The sequence below is a fragment of the Phyllobates terribilis genome, unplaced genomic scaffold (genome assembly GCF_046119375.1).
Source record: "Phyllobates terribilis strain yellow unplaced genomic scaffold, ASM4611937v1 Scaffold_11__3_contigs__length_659146591, whole genome shotgun sequence".
Taxonomy (NCBI): domain Eukaryota; kingdom Metazoa; phylum Chordata; class Amphibia; order Anura; family Dendrobatidae; genus Phyllobates; species Phyllobates terribilis.
In genome coordinates this window covers 132,396,731-132,416,613 of record NW_027362771.1, presented here as the reverse complement: position 1 = coordinate 132,416,613, position 19,883 = coordinate 132,396,731, and positions in this window count along the sequence as shown.

Here is a 19,883-nt window from a genome sequence, read left to right as displayed (position 1 = left end):
GGATCAGCTTCTGGATTGCATTACTTGTTCTTTACCAATATGGAACAGAATGACTCAAACCGCTAATGTAAACCAAATCTGTATGGTAGGTTGCCAGACAAATTAGTAAACTAGTGAAAGGTTTCCTAGAACGTCATGTGGACGAGTAAAGATCAGTCTATATCCAACATACCTATAGCCTAAAATGGACTAGATAATTGAATTGAATTAGAGAAATTAGAGAGCAAAGACAGAATAAACAGAAATATAGATAATTGTATGTAAAGAGATATATAGATAACTTTTTTTATTCCTAAAATTATCTAAAATGTTTTTTTCATTCCAGTGAGGTTGTTCCGAGTATCAAATAGGGAAATGGAGGTAATTGTTTTCTAAACCAGTTATTTTTTAATGCCACAATATGTAATTACTGCATGCTGGTATTTTATTTGACAAGCTGAAGTGACCGCGGGCAAGGCCGCGCATTGGTATCTATAATCTGGCCCAGCAAGATCCCCACACACAGACTCTATCTTGATAACCGTATCTTTACTCTTATACATTTTTAACAGCAAAGAAAAACAATAAATGACAACAGTAAATATGCACAGTAATAACGTGTACTGATAAGCTGACCCTCACTGTCCCTACTCACACGTTACCAGTCCTTTACTCCAGAAGGATGTGTCCCCCGTCGCAGGCCTGTCTGTCTTTGCAGGAGGGCGTCCCAGCCGGAGAAAAAAAACAGGAACAACAAATTACGCTGAAAGGAGGGAATACTTCGGCCTCTCGCCAGAGGTCCCGCTTACAGTCTCTCTGATCCGGATAGTAGCTTTGGTGGATCCCTTATGTAGTCCACACTCCAGTAGCAGGGAGTGTAATAGCAGTATCCCTCAGCAGTGAAGAAGCTGGGGAAGGCCCCAAGGATATGGTGTCAGGTAAAAAAAATCCCGTTGAGAGTCTCTCCTGCGCCACGCACGAGGGCCTGCACACCGTTCTGGCTCTTTTCACAGCCCACAGCAAACTCCTCGCGCGCTTTTTTCTGCTTCCCACTTTGGTCACGTGACTCTCTAGGGCCGGACACAGGAGGCTCAGTCTTTTGCTCTGTCATCACACCCTGCGCAGGTGCAACCTCTGGACACAAGGTGGCAACATCATCCTGTGTAATCACTTCTGTAACAGACTCTATATCAATAATCACAGAACAGCCAGAGCCTGCCAGCTCACTACACGCCCCCCCACTCAAAGGTTGGCAGTCCCTGTCAACGACCGGCTCCAGGGCAGCGATGGCTGTGGATGTGACAGGGGGCGGCTGGGAAGAGGGCCACACATATTGGTCTCTGTAGGACTGTCCTGGAGGTACCCCTGCAGTGGTCCTCGTTGTCCGCCTAACGGGTTGGATCCCCTCTCTCCTATCAGTCACCCCACTCTCTTTCCCAGTCGACATGTCAGTAGAGGAGGTAATCGGTTCAAGTACGTCAGTCGGACGGACAGGGGTAGGCATGCATTCAGTCTCTACATCCCCAGGGTCAGTGTCTCCGACAGTATTAGTGATATCCATCTCTCTAGGTATCACAGTAGGGGAGTCAGGCTGGGAACGGCAGGGGCGCAACATATTACGGTGCAAAGTTCGAATGCTGCCGCTGTCTTCGCCCTGCACTCGATAGACGGGGCCACCGGGGTACGGCTGTCCAATTACTCGATAGACTTCGGTCTCCCACTTGGGCCGGAGTTTCCCTTGCGGCTTCTTTATTCGGACTAGGACCAGTTGACCTACATTCAGTGGGTCTTCTTGTACCGGAAGTGGGTCAGCGTGTACTTGATCCTGAATTTGTCGGCCTACTAGCCGGTAGACAGTCTCCATTCTCTGGCGGTGTGTTTGTAGCCAGGAAGGATAGGTACCACAGGTATCTTCTTCGGAGCTAGACAGTTGCAACTCATGGATGTCTTTGCCTGGACGGCCAAAGAGAAGGGTGTATGGGGTGTATCCGGTGACGGAATGGACCTGATTATTATAGGCCCACAGCAGTTCCGGGAGGAATCGAGGCCAGTCGGGCTTTTTGTCTTCAGCCAAAGTCCGGATCAGTTGTAAGAGGGTCCGGTTAAAGCGTTCACACGCGCCATTCCCTTGTGGATGGTAAGGGGTGGTCCTGGACTTCTTGATTCCATACATCCGTTGGAGTTCTTCAATGACTCGCCCTTCGAAACAAGCCCCCTGATCAGAGTGTAGCCGCTCCGGACACCCGTAGACCCGAACGAATTGCTGACAGATAGCCTGTGCAGCTGATTCAGCAGTCTGATCCTTCGTAGCAACAGCGACAGCGAATTTCGTGAAGTGGTCCACCATCACCAGACAGTACTGGTAGCCACTATTCGCCGTTCCGATCAATAGATAGTCCACCATCAACAGCTCGAGGGGCCTCGATGTCTTAATAGTCTGGACGGGGGCACGCTGCTCCGCGGACTTGTGGAATTCACAGGAACGGCATGCTTGACAGACGTTTTCAACCAACTTACGGAGCCCCGGACAAAAAATGAACTGCTGGGTCCACCGGAGGGTCTTGTCTATGCCGAAGTGGCCGTTCCTTCTGTGAGCTTCGCCCACCATCTCATGGGCCAACTGCACCGGGACGACAATCTGCAAACACTCCTCCAGCATATGGGATAAAAGGGCCCTGCGACACAGGACTCCATCTTTCACGATCAGCCGATCCCACTGGGCAAGCAGAGCCAAGGCTCCGGTCGATAGTCGGGCTCTCACTTCGGAGGGCGGTTTCTCTTGTTTATTCACATACTGTTTCAGTAAGACGTGCTCGGGATCTCGATCTTGAAGCTTGGCCCATTCTTGCTGGGACAGGGGAGATCCCACTACGGCTTCAATCCCTCCTACCGCATACTGGCGGCTATCTTCTATTTGCTTTGTGAGCCGGGCAAAGTCAGGCATCTCATCTTCCTCCAACTCTTCATCCCGGTCCCCCACTGGCGGGGATGATGTCACTCTAGACAGGCTGTCAGCATTCTGATTCTCATTCCCCGCTCTGTATTTAATTTTGTACTGGAATCTAGAGAGCCTGGCCATCCAGCGCTGTTCCATTGACCCTAGTGTGGCATTCTCTAGGTGGGCAAGAGGATTGTTGTCCGTCATGACCAGCACTTCCTCTCCTGTCAGATAGCCAGCAAATTTCTCCGTCATAGCCCAAGTCAGAGCCAGGAGTTCCAAGCGGAAGGAGCTGTAATTGACGGGATTCTTTTCGGTGTCACGGAGAGACCTACTGGCATAGGCTATCACGCGTTCTTTATTATCTTGAACTTGAGAGAGGACCGCCCCTAGACCTTGAAGGCTGGCGTCGGTGTGCAACTGAAACGGTAATGTGTAGTCTGCATATGCCAGAACAGGGGGTGATGTTAGAGCAGCCTTAAGTGCCTGAAAGGATTTTTCTCGGTCAGGCCCCCAACTGATGCGTCGTCCTCTGGGGCTGTTCGCGGTCCCTCTGAGAACCTCATGCAGTGGTTCAGCAAGCCGAGCAAAGTCCTTGACAAACCGACGGTAGTAGCCTGCTAGCCCCAGAAAAGCCCGGACTTCTTTGACGGTAGTTGGCTGCGGCCACTCTTGAACGGCTGCTATCTTCTCCGGAGAGGGCTGGACGCCTTCGGCCGAGATCCGGTGGCCCAAGTAGTCGATTTCCTGCTGGAACAGACGGCACTTGCTGGGCTTCAACTTCAAGCCGTGTCTCCTCAAGCGCTGGAACACTTGGCCAAGCTTGTGAAGATGATCCTCAAAGGTGGCGGAGTATACCACGATGTCGTCAAGGTATATCAGCGTAAACTCAAAATTGAAGTCCCCCAGACAGCGTTCCATTAGTCTCTGAAAGGTCCCCGGTGCGTTATTCAAGCCGAACGGCATCCGGTCGAACTCATACAGGCCCATGGGAAGGATGAAGGCGGTCTTTTCCCTGTCCTTCTCACTCATTGGAACCTGCCAATATCCACTGGCCAGGTCTAGGGACGAAAAATATTTGGCCTTCTTCAGGGCGGTCAGTGACTCTTCGATCCGAGGAAGTGGATATGAGTCCCGGATAGTGCAAGCGTTCAGCCTACGGTAGTCCACGCAAAACCTTAGGGAACCATCTTTCTTCTTGACTATCACCACGGGTGCAGCCCACGGGCTCTGGCTTTCACGTACCACTCCGGCGCGTAGCATGGATTTTAACAGGCTTTTCATCTCCTGGTATTGCTGAGGTGGTATCTGCCGGTACCTCTCGCGGATAGGGGGGGTATCGCCCGTGGGTATCTCGTGCTGGATACTGGTGGTACACCCAAAGTCTGTGTCATGCTTTGCAAAGGAGTCTTGGTGTTCCCGCAGGAGTTCCTCCACTTGAGACACTTCTTGTTTGGTGTACTGAGACGTGTCTAGCTGCACTTTTTCCCGTAGTTTTCGCCCAATGTCTTCATCGTCTACTTGAGCGTTTATGGCTGAGACGGTTACCGTCCAGTCGCCTTCTGTAGACGGGGTGAATTCTAGGGGCCCAATGGGATTCACTTCCGTGGGTAGAGCATATACCCGGGCAAGTTGAGTGCCGGCTTCAAGGGCTAGGCCTACATCTGCGGTGTTGTTTAGCCTGACAGGGACTCTCCCGTTCCTCACGACGGCTAGAGTGCGAGCAACTAGTGGGTTTAGCTTACCCCCACTTGGGGTCCTCGGCTCGATCAACACTTCAACCCCCTCAAGTTGTCGGTGGGTGTTAAGGGGTAAGGAAATGACTGTCTCTTTTTCAGCGGGCAAAGTAATCCGGGTACGGCGTGGCACCGTAATGGCGGCTAGGGGTAGTTGTTCCTCTGCCATCTGTTGAAGTCCAACGGTCCGGATTACGCGCTGGAACGCCAGACGAGTAGGCTTATGTTTGGTGACTTTCTGCCAGTATTTGGGTCCTTTTCTTGTCAACAGCATAAGATCCAGGTCTTTCAAAATGTTCATTCCAACTATCACTGGGGTCTCGGAGCCGAAACCTTCCTTGACGATGACAATCCCTCGTTTCCCTAAGTCCTGTCCGCAGGCCTTTGTGTCCATCCAAGCAACTCCGGTCACTGGAATGGGTAGATTATTAGCCGCAATAATCTTAATGGCGGTGTCTGGGTCACGAGCAGTTCTTGGTTTGAGGTAATTTTCGTAAAACTGTTCAGAGATCGTGGTCACTTGTGACCCAGTGTCCATCAGTCCCTGTACGGCAATTCCCTCCAGGACAACGTCAAGTGTCGGGCTATTCGAGGCAAGAGCACCCCGCCATCGGCTCTGTTTTTCCACACCCCTCTCCTTGGCCTCCCCTGCTGCACGAGCCTCAGCTGCAGGGGTGTCTAGTTTAACGGCGACCATTGTGGTGAGGCCCGGCGTGGTAGCTCTGCTTGTGGATATGGCTGGGGTTCAATTTGCTGGTCTGATCGAAATTCCCTTCGCTGGGGTGACTGAGGGTTTGTTCGTTGGTGCGACGGAGGTTGTTGCGGAGGGAAGTGTTGAGGACAACGATTTGCCCTATGGCGAGGATCACCGCATGACCAACACTGTCCCACGGGACGACTAGGCTGTCTTCGCTGGTCTCCCTGTCGGTCTAATGTTAACTGTAATATCTGTTTCTGTAAGTCTGCTACCATCTGTTTCAGGTCTTCCGTGTCACTGTTCGGATTTTTAATGTCAGATATGGATCTGCACGCAGCACCTTGAATCCCCACATCCATGACGGGTCCCCTTGAACGTTCTATGGCTTCCTGTTTGACTTCAGCAAAAGTAAGAGCCGGCATCATCCGGATCAAGTCCTGTAACGTGCGGTTAAGATACTGGTCTCTCAGTCCTATTACAAATTGGTCTCTTAGTACCAGGTCACGAGAAGCCATACCAGCTAGTTGCTCCCCTTTTCCACAGGTTTGTTCAAGGAGTACCTGAAGGGCGTTCGCATATTGGGGAATATCCTCCCATTCAAGCTGCGTCCGTCTAAAGAACATGTGTCGCAGTGTTCCCTGGTATGTGGTTGGCCCATAGGTGTTCTCCAGCACCCCCACCAAATCATCTACTGTACGCTGGCCCCTGACCGTCTCCAGTCTGACTGTCGTCCATGCCTCCCCCTCTAGCGTCAGTACCGCCATTTCTGCCAAGGTCTTAGGGTCAATATTATACATTTCCCCCAGTATCCGGACTTGTTCCGCCCACTCTGGTACAGGGTAGTTTCGTCCGCCAAATTTCCTGACCTGATTCACAATAGACACCGGCGGGGCTTTCTGACTGTACACATGGCGTGGGTGGGAATCTTGTTGGTCACAGATCCTGCCGACTACGCCAGATGAAGTGACCGCGGGCAAGGCCGCGCATTGGTATCTATAATCTGGCCCAGCAAGATCCCCACACACAGACTCTATCTTGATAACCGTATCTTTACTCGTATACATTTTTATCAGCAAAGAAAAACAATAAATGACGACAGTAAATATGCACAGTAATAACGTGTACTGATAAGCTGACCCTCACTGTCCCTACTCACACGTTACCAGTCCTTTATTCCAGAAGGATGTGTCCCCCGTCGCAGGCCTGTCTGTCTTTGCAGGAGGGCGTCCCAGCCGGAGAAAAAAACAGGAACAACAAATTACGCTGAAAGGAGGGAATACTTCGGCCTCTCGCCAGAGGACCCGCTTACAGTCTCTCTGATCCGGATAGCAGCTTTGGTGGATCCCTTATGTAGTCCACACTCCAGTAGCAGGGAGTGTAATAGCTGTATCCCTCAGCAGTGAAGAAGCTGGGGAAGGCCCCGAGGGTATGGTGTCAGGTAAAAGAAATCCCGTTGAGAGTCTCTCCTGCGCCACGCACGAGGGCCTGCACACCGTCCTGGCTCTTTTCACAGCCCACAGCAAACTCCTCGCGCGCTTTTTTCTGCTTCCCACTTTGGTCATGTGACTCTCTAGGGCCGGACACAGGAGGCTCAGTCTTTTGCTCTGTCATCACACCCTGCGCAGGTGCAACCTCTGGCCACAAGGTGGCAACATCATCCTGTGTAATCACTTCTGTAACAGACTCTATATCAATAATCACAGAACAGCCAGAGCCTGCCAGCTCACTACACAAGCTAATGTAATAAATAGTTTCATGTCTGAAACATTGAAATCGTAGTGAGTTATTACTGCCAGTTTTGACAATGCAAAACACTGAATCTAAATGTAAAAGACAAACAACCTCAGTATGAATTTGCACATCATTAGCAATTAATATGGTTCCCAATTCTCTGCACTAATATTGCTGACAATATAAGTATTGTTCCTAAAGAAATAACAATTCGGGAAAATCTATCTTAAAACTTTTTCTCACAGTGTTTCTCTGTTATTCCTTCTGAACATTTATATGCAAATTGACAATTCCCCTTATTGATAACTCCAGTAATCGATTCCTTTATATGGCTAGGAGGAATAATAGAGGGATCATACAATAAAAAGTTATGAGAAAATATACTCCAAAATAGTTTTTTCATGGGAAATACACATATTTATTAAATAGATACAACAGGAGTGCTGATAGGTCCACTTTAATTTTCTACAGACCAAAACTAAACTATCTCATGCTTGGGAAATATTTATTTGATATATTTCCAGAGTTCAATCAGTAGTCAAACCTTGTTTCAAAAATTTATTTAAGAATATTAGTTTTTATGCAATGTACTTTTCAATATACTTCTCAATCGCTCTCTACAATCTTTCATTTGTACAAAAGCATACAACAGCATTCATAGACTTCTATATGGTCTATATCAGTGAGTGACAGCTGCCAAACATAAAAACCTGATATGAATCTGGTATCGCTGTAATCGCACCGACTCGGAAAATAAAGTCGTCTAATCACTTATACCGCATGAGGAACGGCGTAAAAAATAAACTATAGGGTTAGGTTTGTGTTAGGGTTGTGTTAGGGTTGTATTATGGTTGAGGTTGTATTAGGGTTGGGGTTAGGGTTGTTTTTTTTTCAAAAGTAAAGAAAAAAAATGATGACGATATGGCGACTAGTGTTGAGCGCAAGTGCTTGCTACTTGAGTTTGCATCAGGTGCTCGAGTATGCACCAAGTATCACGGGTGCTCGAGTGACATGCTTGAGTCTCTGCCCAATATGTTTTGCGGCTGTTATACAGCCAAAAAAAACACACGAGGATTGCCTGCCATGCATGAGAGGTCAGCGCATGGTTTTTTTGGGTGTCTAACAACCGTGAAACATGCCGGGTGGGGACTCAAGCATGTCACTCGAGCACCTGCAATACATGGTGCATACCCAAGTACCAGATGCGCTCAAGATTAATGACAACTTATTCAATATGATGAACTAATGTTATTAAGTTCTGCGTTGTACCTCTGGGTTCAAAATGTTCACTATACCCCATGATAAAATCCTTGAGGGGGTCTAGTTTCCAAAATGGGGTCACTTGTGGGTGTTTCCACTGTTTAGGTGCATCAGGGGCTTTCCAAATGCAACATGACGTCTGCACTCGATTCCAGCCAATTTTGTGTTCAAAAAGTCACACATTGCTCCTTCCCTTCTGAACCGTGCCGTGCGCCCAAACAGTGTACTTTCTCCACTTATATGGTATCAGCGTACTCAAGAGAAATTGAACAACAGTTTTTTGCCGTCCATTTTTTCCCCTTACCATTGTGAGAATAAAAAATTCGGGGCTAAAAGATCATTTTTGTGGAAAATGTTTGATTTTTTTATTTTCACGGCTCTCTGTGAAGCACCTTGGGGTTCAGGGTGCACACCACACATTTATAGAAGTTTCTTGAAGGGTCTAGCTTCCAAAATGGGGTCAGTTGTGGGTGGTTTCCACTGCTTAGGCACATAAGGGGCTCTCCAAACGCGACATAGCGTCCGATAATTGTTCAAGCAAATTTTACATTTAAAAAGTAAAATTGCACTCCTTCCCTTCCAAGCCCTGCCGTGCACCAAAACAGTGGTTTTCTCCCACATTTGGGGTATCGGCTTACTCAGGAAAAATAGCACAACAAATGGTATGGTGCAATTTCTCCTGTTACCATTATGAAAATGCAAAATTGGGGGCTGAAAAACATTTTTGTAGTAAAAATTTTATTTTTACGGCTCAATGTTATAAACTTCTGTGAAGCACCTGGGGGTTCAAGGTGCTCATCACACTTCTAGATAAGTTCCCTGAGGGGTCTAGTTTCCAAAATGGTGTCACTTGTGGGGGGTTCCACTGTTTAGGCACATCAGGGGCTCTCCAAACGTGACATGGCGTCCGCTAATTATTAAAGCAAATTTTACATTCAAAAAGTCCAATGGCGCTCCTTCCTTTCCGAACCCTGCCGTGCGCCAAAACAGTGGTTTTACCCCTCATATGGGGTATCGGCTTACTCAGGAGAAACTTCACAACAAACTTTTTGTTGCAATTTCTCCTGTTACCCTTATGAAAATGCAAAATTGGGGGCTGAAAAAAAATTTTGTGCTAAAAATGGGAATATTTTGTTTTTACGGCTCAATGTTATAAACTTCTGTGAAGCACCTCGGGGTTCAAGGTGCTCACCACACTTCTAGAAAAGTTCCCTGAGGGGTCTAGTTTCCAAAATGGTGTCACTTGTGGGGGGTTTCCACTATTTAGGCACATCAGAGGCTCCCCAAATGCGACATGGCATCCGCTAATTATTCAAGCAAATTTTACATTCAAAATGTCAAATGGCGCTCCTTCCCTTTCGAGCCCCGCCATGCGCCCAAACAGTGGTTTTCCCGCTGGAGTATCGGTGTGCTCAGGAGAAATTGCACTACAAATTTTGGAGTCCATTTTTTCTTGTTACCTTTGCAAAAATATAAAAATTTGAGTCTAAAGTAACATTTTTGTGAAAAAAAATTAAATGTTCATTGCTTTCTTCCACATTCCAAAAATTCCTGTGAAGCACCTGAAGGTGGTTTTGAGCACCTTGAGGGGTGAAGTTTTTAGAATGGTGTCACTTTTGGGTATTTTCTGTCATAATGGCCCCTCAAAACTGTGATGTGGTCACTAAAAAATGGTTTTGTAAATTTTGTTGGGAAAATGAGAAATTGCTGGTTAACTTTTGACCCTTATAACTTCCTAACAAAAAAATGTCGGTTCCAAAATTGTGCTATTGTAAGGTAGACATGTGGGAAATGTTACTTTTTTACCATTTTGTGTGACATATCTTTCTTAATTAAGGTCATGAAAATTCAAATTTTGAAAATTGGAAAATTGACAAAATTTTTGCCAAATTTCAGATTTTTTCACAAAGTAACGCAAGTCATATCAAATAAATTTTATCACTGTCATGAAGTACAATATGTCACAAAAAAACAGTTTCAGAATCAGGGGGATTCGTTGAAGCGATCCACAGTTAGTATCTCAGAAAGTGACAGTGGTCAGAATTGTAAAAATTGGCCTGGTCATTAATGTGCAAACCACCTTTGGTGGTAAAGGGGTTAATATTAATATTGAACAGAATTAATTTTAGCTTACCACTATAGTACAGAGCTTCATGCTGACATTTATGCATTTGTAAAGAAAGGGAATCCTGCACTCCAGACAATGAATGAAAAGATGTAAAGACTTTATTTGTGATGCAATCCAAAAAGTGAAGTTTTGGTATTGAAGTTCAGACCTTCCTCAAATGGATTGCCTAATTATATGGAGAAAGTAATGTAAAGTGCTGCATTAGCAACCGGTGAATGCCCCAAATGATGGGCACATTTGTGTTTACACTTCTACTAGATGTGATCCTACAGTATGTATTCTCTTTATTTGTTAAGGAGCTAAGAGCACATAACCATTTTTATGGCAATGAAAGAGTTAAAGGGCTGTCCAACCTCAAGATTTTTTACATATAGCTTATAATAATATAAAATATCATAAGGCTATGTGCACAAGTAGCGTTTTTGATGCGTTTTCGCTGCGACTTTCCTGCCGCAGGAAAAGCTACGAAAACTCTTGTTAAGAGGTCTGCCATGCATAGAAATGCTAATTTGGTGTGCGCATGATGCAGAAATTTACGCTCCGGATTCGCATTGTGTTAAAAACTCAGCAGGACCATTTCAATCGTGACCCCGCAGCAAATTTGCACCCATTGAGGTCTATGTGGATTTGATGCATTTCAAATAAAGTCAATGGCCGCGAATTTGTGGCGGAAAAGCGGTGCGGGTCGTACCTGGGTTGGAGAGGAGGACTACAACTGATAACAGCGGGAGCGGCATGGATGGGAGGAGCAGTAGTCTTCCCAGCCAAGCCGGCTACCACGCGCTGTAAAAAAAAGAAAAAACAAAGTAAAAATTAAAAAAACCTCTATACTCACATGTCCGGCGGCCCCCAGTGTCCTCCTTGTCCCCAGCGGTGATCCTCTCCTCCCGGCGGCTCGCTCTCCGCAGTGTACTGACCTGCCAGGATCTGCAGTGACGTCAGCGATCAGCTGATCGCTCACGTGACCTCACCCTGGGAACTTTCAAAAGAAAGTTTCCAGGGTGATAGCGGTGACAGCTCACCAGGGCTGATCAGCTGATCTTCAGCTGATGAAATTTGGTTTAATAATTAGCGGACGCCATGTCACGTTTGGAGAGCCCCTGATGTGCCTAAACAGTGGAACCCCCCACAAGTGACACTATTTTGGAAACTAGACCCCTCAGGGAACTTATCTAGAAGTGTGATGAGCACCTTGAACCCCCAGGTGCTTCACAGAAGTTTATAACATTGAGCCGTAAAAATAAAATTTTTAAATTTTTACTACAAAAATGTTTTTCAGCCCCCAATTTTGCATTTTCATAATGGTAACAGGAGAAATTGCACCATACCATTTGTTGTGCTATCTTTCCTGAGTAAGCCGATACCCCAGTGGTTGGTTGTGATAGTTAAGTGTCAACATGCCAAGTTATCTTTCTAGCTCAGAAAACAGAGACTGCCGGGAAACCATGGAAGCATTAGCAGTCGGCTAAAGACTGCTTAGGTGAGTATTTTTCTACACAGGGCCGTATTTGGCATTTATTCTGCCCTAGGCACTTTAAGTGGTCACACCCCCAACTAATCAGTCAGACTAAGGGTATGTGAACACAGCATATTTTTCAGACAGTGCCACTCTGTAACCCACCTGACAAAGCGCTAAATAAAAGCTAAAAAAATAAACTCATGAACTGTGCTCCTCCAGTGTAAGGGCACAAGCTCAGAAATGCAAATTGATTTTATACAGTACTTAACTCTTACAAAAGGACCTCTGTCAATTAAGACAAGGGACTAACTGTAATATGCAAATAGGAGCGTGTAACAGTGCACCAAGGCATAGGCCATGCCAAGGGTGCACAGAAACTTCCTCATTTGCCTATAAAAAATAAAATATTCAGTTAAAACTGTACATGCCTGTGCTACATCCCCTACATAAATGTGTATGCAGATTAAATGGCATTTTGGATGTGAAAGACTCCCTTTACATATCATTGTTCTTAGCAACACATTGTTCAGTGTACAGATGTGCTGCTGAGAACAATGCTTTTCTATGTGCAAAGTACGATCATGTTAACGATCATGCTGTGCACATGAAAGTGAGATCACATCATGTCTAATCGGCTTTGTATAACAGATCAGCAGACGTTTACATGTTGCAAAAATGGGCCAACGTAGGTGCATTTTAGATCTAAGTACCTTATGGGTCCCGACTCCATGAAAACTTTTCACAGCCACAGCTCATCTCTGCAGACTTCCCTTTACTCCAGTCTTCTGCAGCACATCCCAACACGGTGCCATTAAAAATAACAGTGTCATTATAATGTTTCTGAATAAAAATAACCACCCATGCTTTGCCCCTAAGTAAATAATTGCCCCTCTCTGCGCTACCTATGCCAAAAATGACCCCACATTATGGTCTCCACACTATTTTCGCCTATAAAATATTCCCACTAGACTGTCTAAGTGAAATATGACAGCAACACCAATCCTTCATAAGCGAAAACCACCACACTGTCCTCTTCATTATGAACTATACCCACCACACCTTCCTCACTTATGAACTATGATCTGCACACTGTACTCGCTCCATACAGGCTCCACTTCATTGTCCCCCTCACGTTGTCCCCACTACATACTGAGTGCCCCCATTCAACTCATTCTCTATACCAAGTCCCTCATGCTACCCCATTCTCCATACCGAGCATCCCATGCCACCCCTTCTCCATTCTGAGTCCCCCATGTCACTGCTTCTCAATACCAAACTACCTCATTCAACCCCATTCTCCATACCGAGGCCCCTCATGTTACCCCATTCCCCATACCAAGAGCTCCCTCCATTCGCCATACCAAGCCCCCCACCCCATTCTCCATACCAAGCCCCCCACCCCATTCTCCTTACCAAGCCCCCCATGCCACTCCATCTCCATATCAAGCTCCCCATTCTCCATACTGAGCCCATCCATTCTCCATAGAGAGCCCCCCCACCCCATTCTCCATATTGAGGACCCCTACCGATCAACATAAAGCCCCATGTAAATAACATCATCCTCCCATGTTTCAGTCCCTTCCAACACACAATTCCGTGTGCAAAACATCACTAACCTCCCTTCAGCTTCCTCCAACATACATGTAAATAGACATCACTTTCTACCTTCATCCCCCATTGGCATGCAGTTCCATCAAAAAAGACATATCAGCACACTCCAACATGAATATCCATGCAACTAACATCCCTAATCTCCCTCCTGTCACCTTGAAGATACAACAGTCCCATGCAAATGGACATTATCAATTTTCAGCCCCCTCCAACATACAGTTCCCTGTAAATAACATCAGTCCCCCCTTCACCTCCCTCAACTGTACAGTCCCCTCTAAACAACATCACTCTACTCCCTTCAGCCACTACAAATATTAAATAGCATCACTTCCCTTCTTTTAGCCCTCTTCAGCATACAATCTCATGAAAAATACATTATTCTCCTCTTGAATTGGCCAAAATGATTAGAAGCACCCTGGACTAGCGGCCATTTCAGTAGTCTGAGACCGCCGGACTAGAGCCCTGTGAACCTCCTCCTCTTTTTGCTGCCTTCTCTGACTCCTATTTTGATTAGTTTGCCTAGCACAATCTCATGGCTGTATAACACCACAACTATGACATTACTAGAGATGAGCGGTGTTCGACTAGAACTGTTCGCCAATCTCAAATTCGAGCTGTTTTGGGCGGTGTTCGAGTTGTTCGACGAACCCGAACGATTTGCAAAAAATTCGGCTGTTCGAGCTTATGTTCGATAACTGTTCGTGCACCAAAAGCGTGTCCTGCATGTCTGGCGTTATTTAGAGCACCAATCATGCAGGGATTGTCTGCCACTCACTGTAATGACACAGCCATGGTGGTTGTGGCATTACAGTGATTGCCCAAATCGATGGGAACAGTGCCAACAGTGAAACATGAAAAGCCGGCAATTCAGCAGCGGCATACACCTGTACCCGACAATTTAGAACCGAAAGAATAGAGCTTCACACATAGATTAGATAGATATAAACATGTCAGCCACATATATACGAAGTACAGTGAAAGTGCTGCTTACTGTACTTGTCATTTAGCGTAAAGGATTTATCAAAAAAAATAATAGTGTTTTCATGCACTGTCTCTTTAAAAAAGCCGGCCGGCAATTCAGCAGCGGTACCCGACAATTTATAACAGACAGAATAGAGCTTCACACATAGATTAGATAGATAGAAACATGTCAGTCACATATATATGAAGTACAGTGATAGTGTTGGTTACTGTACTTGTCATTTAGTATTAAAATAAAGGATTTATTATTAAAAAAATTGGCGTGGGGTTCCCCTTAATTTTAGGCTCTAGCGGAGGTTAAGCAGACGGCTGGGGCAGATGTTTAAAGCCTGGGAAGGGGGTAATACCCACGGAGCTTCCCAGGCTACTAATATCAGCCCCCAGCTGAATACATAGCCTTTACTAGCTATTAAAATGGGGGACCCCCCCAAAAAAATGACGTGGGTTCCCCCCTAATTTAATAGCTAGCAAAGGCTAGGCAGACAGCTGGGGGCTGATATTAATAGCCCAGGAAGGGAGCCATGAATATTGGCCCCCTCCCAGGCTAGAAACACCAGCCGTCAGCCGCCCCAGAAATGGCGCATTCATAGGATGCGCCAATTCTGGCACTTAGCCTCGCTCTTCCACGCTGCCCTGGTGCGGTGGCAGGGGGTAATAGGGTTGGGGTTGATGTCAGCTTATAATGCCAGCTGACATCAAGCCCAGGTTAGTAATGGAGAGGCGTCTATAAGACACCCCCATTACTAACCCCATAGTCAAAGTTAAAAAAAACACAAACACCCAGAATAAAGTCTTTTAATTGAAATAAAGACACAATCCTTTATTGTTCTAAATTAAACCATACTTACCGTCACGCCCATTCCAGCTGAAGTCAACGATCTCCTGCAATAAAAGAAAAATAATAAAGCAACCTCATCCTTACCTTTCCATGGTTCCCACGACAGCTTCAGCTCTGCTACATCGAGATGACAGGCTGGACCGCAGCAGAACGCTGCCATCCAGCCTGTCATCCCGCAGACACTGAGAAGCGCAGGCTTGCTTGCGCTGCTCAGCGTCTCTCTGTGACGACATCCAGATGAGCCGAGTTCATGTCCAATGAACTCGGCTCACCTCATGCACGTCACTGACAGCGTGGGAAAATTCTCACGCTGAAGCGGTGAGTGCAGGAGAATTCTCCCACGCTGTCAGTGACGTGCATAAGGTGAGCTCATGTCCAATGAACTCAGCTCACCTCCTGCACGTCACTGACAGCGTGGGAGAATTCTCCTGCACTCAGCGCTTCAGCATGAGAATTCTCCCACGCTGAAGCGCTGAGTGCAGGAGAATTTTCCCACGCTGTCAGTGACGTGCATAAGGTGAGCTCATGTCCAATGAACTCAGCTCACCTCCTGCACGTCACTGACAGCGTGGGAGAATTCTCCTGCACTCAGCGCTTCAGTGTGAGAATTCTCCCACGCTGAAGCGCTGAGTGCAGGAGAATTTTCCCACGCTGTCAGTGACGTGCATGAGGTGAGCCGAGTTCATTGGACATTAACTCGGCTCATCTGGATGCCCTCACAGAGAGACACTGTGGAGCGCAAGCAAGCCTGCGCTTCTCAGTGTCTGCGGGATGACAGGCTGGATGGCAGCGTTCTGCTGCGGTCCAGCCTATCATCTCGATGTAGCAGAGCTGAAGCTGTCATGGGAACCATGGAAAGGTAAGGATGATGTTGCTTTATTATTTTTCTTTTATTTCAGGAGATCGTTGGCTTCAGCTGGAATGGGCGTGATGGTAAGTATGGTTTAATTTAGAACAATAAAGAATTGTGTGTTTATTTCAATTAAAGGACTTTTTTCTGGGTGTTGTGTTTTTTTTAAATACTTTACTAGAAATTCATGGTGGTCATGTCTAATATTGGCGTGACCCCATGAATTTCGGGCTTAGGGCCAGCTGATAATGCCAAGCTGGCCCTAACCCCTTTATTACCCAGTGAGCCACCGCATCAGGGCCCTGGATGAGTTGGGTACAGCGCCAGAAGATGGCGATTCTATGAACGCGCCATTTTCCGGGGTGGCTGCGGACTGCAATTTGCAGCGGGGGTGGCCCAGAAAGCTTGGGCCTCCCTGCGCTGCGGATTCCAGCCCCCAGCTGCCTAGTTGTACCTGGCTGGACACAAAAACAGGGCGAAGCCCCACGTCAATTTTCTTTAAATTATTTCATGAAATAATTAAGAAAAAAAGGGCTTCCCTATATTGTTGTGTCCGGCCAGGTACAAATAGGCAGCTGGTGGTTGGGGGCAGCCCGTTCCTGCCTGCTGCACCTGACTGGACACAAATATAGTGCGAAGCCCCACGTCAATTTTTTTTTAATTATTTCATGAATTTCCTGAAATAATTTAAAAAAATTGAAGTGGGGCTTCGCACTATATTTGTGTCCAGCCAGGTACAGCAGGCAGGAACGGGCTGCCCCCAACCACCAGCTGCCTATTTGTACCTGGCCGGACACAACAATATAGGGAAGGCCTTTTTTTTCTTAATTATTTCATGAATTTCATGAAATAATTAAAAAAAATTGAAGTGGGGCTTCGCACTATATTTGTGTCCAGCCAGGTACAGCAGGCAGGAACGGGCTGCCCCCAACCACCAGCTGCCTATTTGTACCTGGCCGGACACAACAATATAGGGAAGGCCTTTTTTTCTTAATTATTTCATGAATTTCATGAAATAATTAAAAAAAAAATACGTGGGGCTTCGCCCTATTTTTGTGTCCAGCCAGGTACAACTAGCCAGCTGGGGGCTGGAATCTGCAGCGCAGGGAGCCCCAAGCTTTCTGGCCCCCCCCCCCCCCCCGCTGCAAATTGCAGTCCGCAGCCACCCCGGAAAATGGCGCGTTCATAGAAGCGCCATCTTCTGGCGCTGTACCCAACTCATCCAGGGCCCTGGTGCGGTGGCTCACTGGGTAATAAAGGGGTTAGGGCCAGCTTGGTATTATCAGCTGGCCCCAAGCCCAAAATTCATGGGGTCACGCCAGTATTAGACATGACCGCCATGAATTTCTAGTAAAGTATTTAAAAAAAACACAACACCCAGAATAAAGTCCTTTAATTGAAATAAAGACACAATTCTTTATTGTTCTAAATTAAACCATACTTACCATCACACCCATTCCAGCTGAAGCCAACGATCTCCTGCAATAAAAGAAAAATAATAAACCAACCTCATCCTTACCTTTCCATGGTTCCCACGACAGCTTCAGCTCTGCTACATCGAGATGACTGGCTGGACCGCAGCAGAACGCTGCCATCCAGTCTGTCATCCCGCAGACACTGAGAAGCGCAGGCATGCTTGCGCTCCTCACTGTCTCGCTGTGACGGCATCCAGATGAGCCGAGTTCATGTCCAATGAACTCGGCTCACCTCATGCACGTCACTGACAGCGTGGGAAAATTCTCACGCTGAAGTGCTGAGTGCAGGAGAATTCTCCCACGCTGTCAGTGATGTGCATGAGGTGAGCTCATGTCCAATGAACTCAGCTCACCTCCTGCACGTCACTGACAGCGTGGGAAAATTCTCCTGCACTCAGCGCTTCAGCGTGAGAATTTTCCCACGCTGTCAGTGACGTGCATGAGGTGAGCCGAGTTCATTGGACATGAACTCGGCTCATCTGGATGTCGTCACAGAGAGACGCTGAGCAGCGCAAGCAAGCCTGCGCTTCTCAGTGTCTGCGCGATGACAGGCTGGATGGCAGCGTTCTGCTGCGGTCCAGCCTGTCATCTCGATGTAGCAGAGCTGAAGCTGTCGTGGGAACCATGGAAAGGTAAGGATGAGGTTGCTTTATTATTTTTCTTTTATTGCAGGAGATCGTTGGCTTCAGCTGGAATGGGCGTGACGGTAAGTATGGTTTAATTTAGAACAATAAAGGATTGTGTCTTTATTTCAATTAAAGGACTTTATTCTGGGTGTTTGTGTTTTTTTTAACTTTGACTATGGGGTTAGTAATGGGGGTGTCTTATAGACGCCTCTCCATTACTAACCTGGGCTTGATGTCAGCTGGCATTATAAGCTGACATCAACCCCAGCCCTATTACCCCACTGCCACCGCTACAGGGCAGTGGGAAGAGCGAGGCTAAGTGCCAGAATTGGCGCGGCTGACGGCTGGTGTTTCTAGCCTGGGAGGGGGCCAATATTCATGGCACCCTTCCTGAGCTATTAATATCAGCCCCCAGCTGTCTGCCTAGCCTTTGCTAGCTATTAAAATAGGGGGGACCCCACGTCATTTTTTTGGGGGGGTCCCCCATTTTAATAGCTAGTAAAGGCTATGTATTCAGCTGGGGGCTGATATTAGTAGCCTGGGAAGCTCCGTGGGTATTACCCCCTTCCCAGGCTTCAAACATCTGCCCCAGCCGTCTGCTTAACCTCTGCTAGAGCCTAAAATTATGGGGGATCCCACGCCAATTTTTATTTTAATAAATCCTTTATTTTAACACTAAATGACAAGTACAGTAACCAACACTGTCACTGTACTTATTATAAATGTGACTGACATGTTTCTATCTATCTAATCTATGTGTGATGCTCTATCTTTCTGTTCTAAATTGTCGGGTACTGCTGCTGAATTGCCGGCCGGCTTTTTTAAAGAGACAGTGCATGAAAACACTATTATTTTTTTAAATAAATCCTTTACACTAAATGACAAGTACAGTAACCAACACTGTCACTGTACTTATTATATATGTGACTGACATGTTTCTATCTATCTAATCTATGTGTGAAGCTCTATTCTTTCTGTTCTAAATTGTCGGGTACAGATGCTGAATTGCCGGCCGGCTTTTTTAAAGAGACGGTGCATGAAAACACTAATATTTTTTTTAATAAATCCTTTACACTAAATGACAAGTGCAGTAACCAACACTGTCACTGTGCTTCTTATATGTGTGACTGACATGTTTCTATCTCTCTAATCTATGTGTGATGCTCTATTCCTTCTTGTCTAAATTGTCGGGTACCGGTGTATGCCGCTGCTGAATTTGCCGGCCGGCTTTTTTAAAGAGAGTGTCTTCTGAGCAGTTTGTCAGCTTTTGGACACCTTTGCAGGTGTTTTCTATGTGTTTCTATGTGTTTTTGTTTGCCTGCCATTGGTTTTAACGGTGTTCGACGGTGTTCTAAGGTGTTCGACGAACAGTTCGACGAACAGTTCCTCGAACATCCCGGTGTTCGACGAACCGAACCGAACCCGAACACTACGGGGGTGGCTCAACACTAGACATTACCTACTAATCAAAAGAGGAACAAGGAATGCGGGCAGGTATGAGGAGGCTTGCAGGGCTCTGGTGCACATAATGGCCTTTAACAATAAATATACACAATGTTACTCAAAAATGGCCA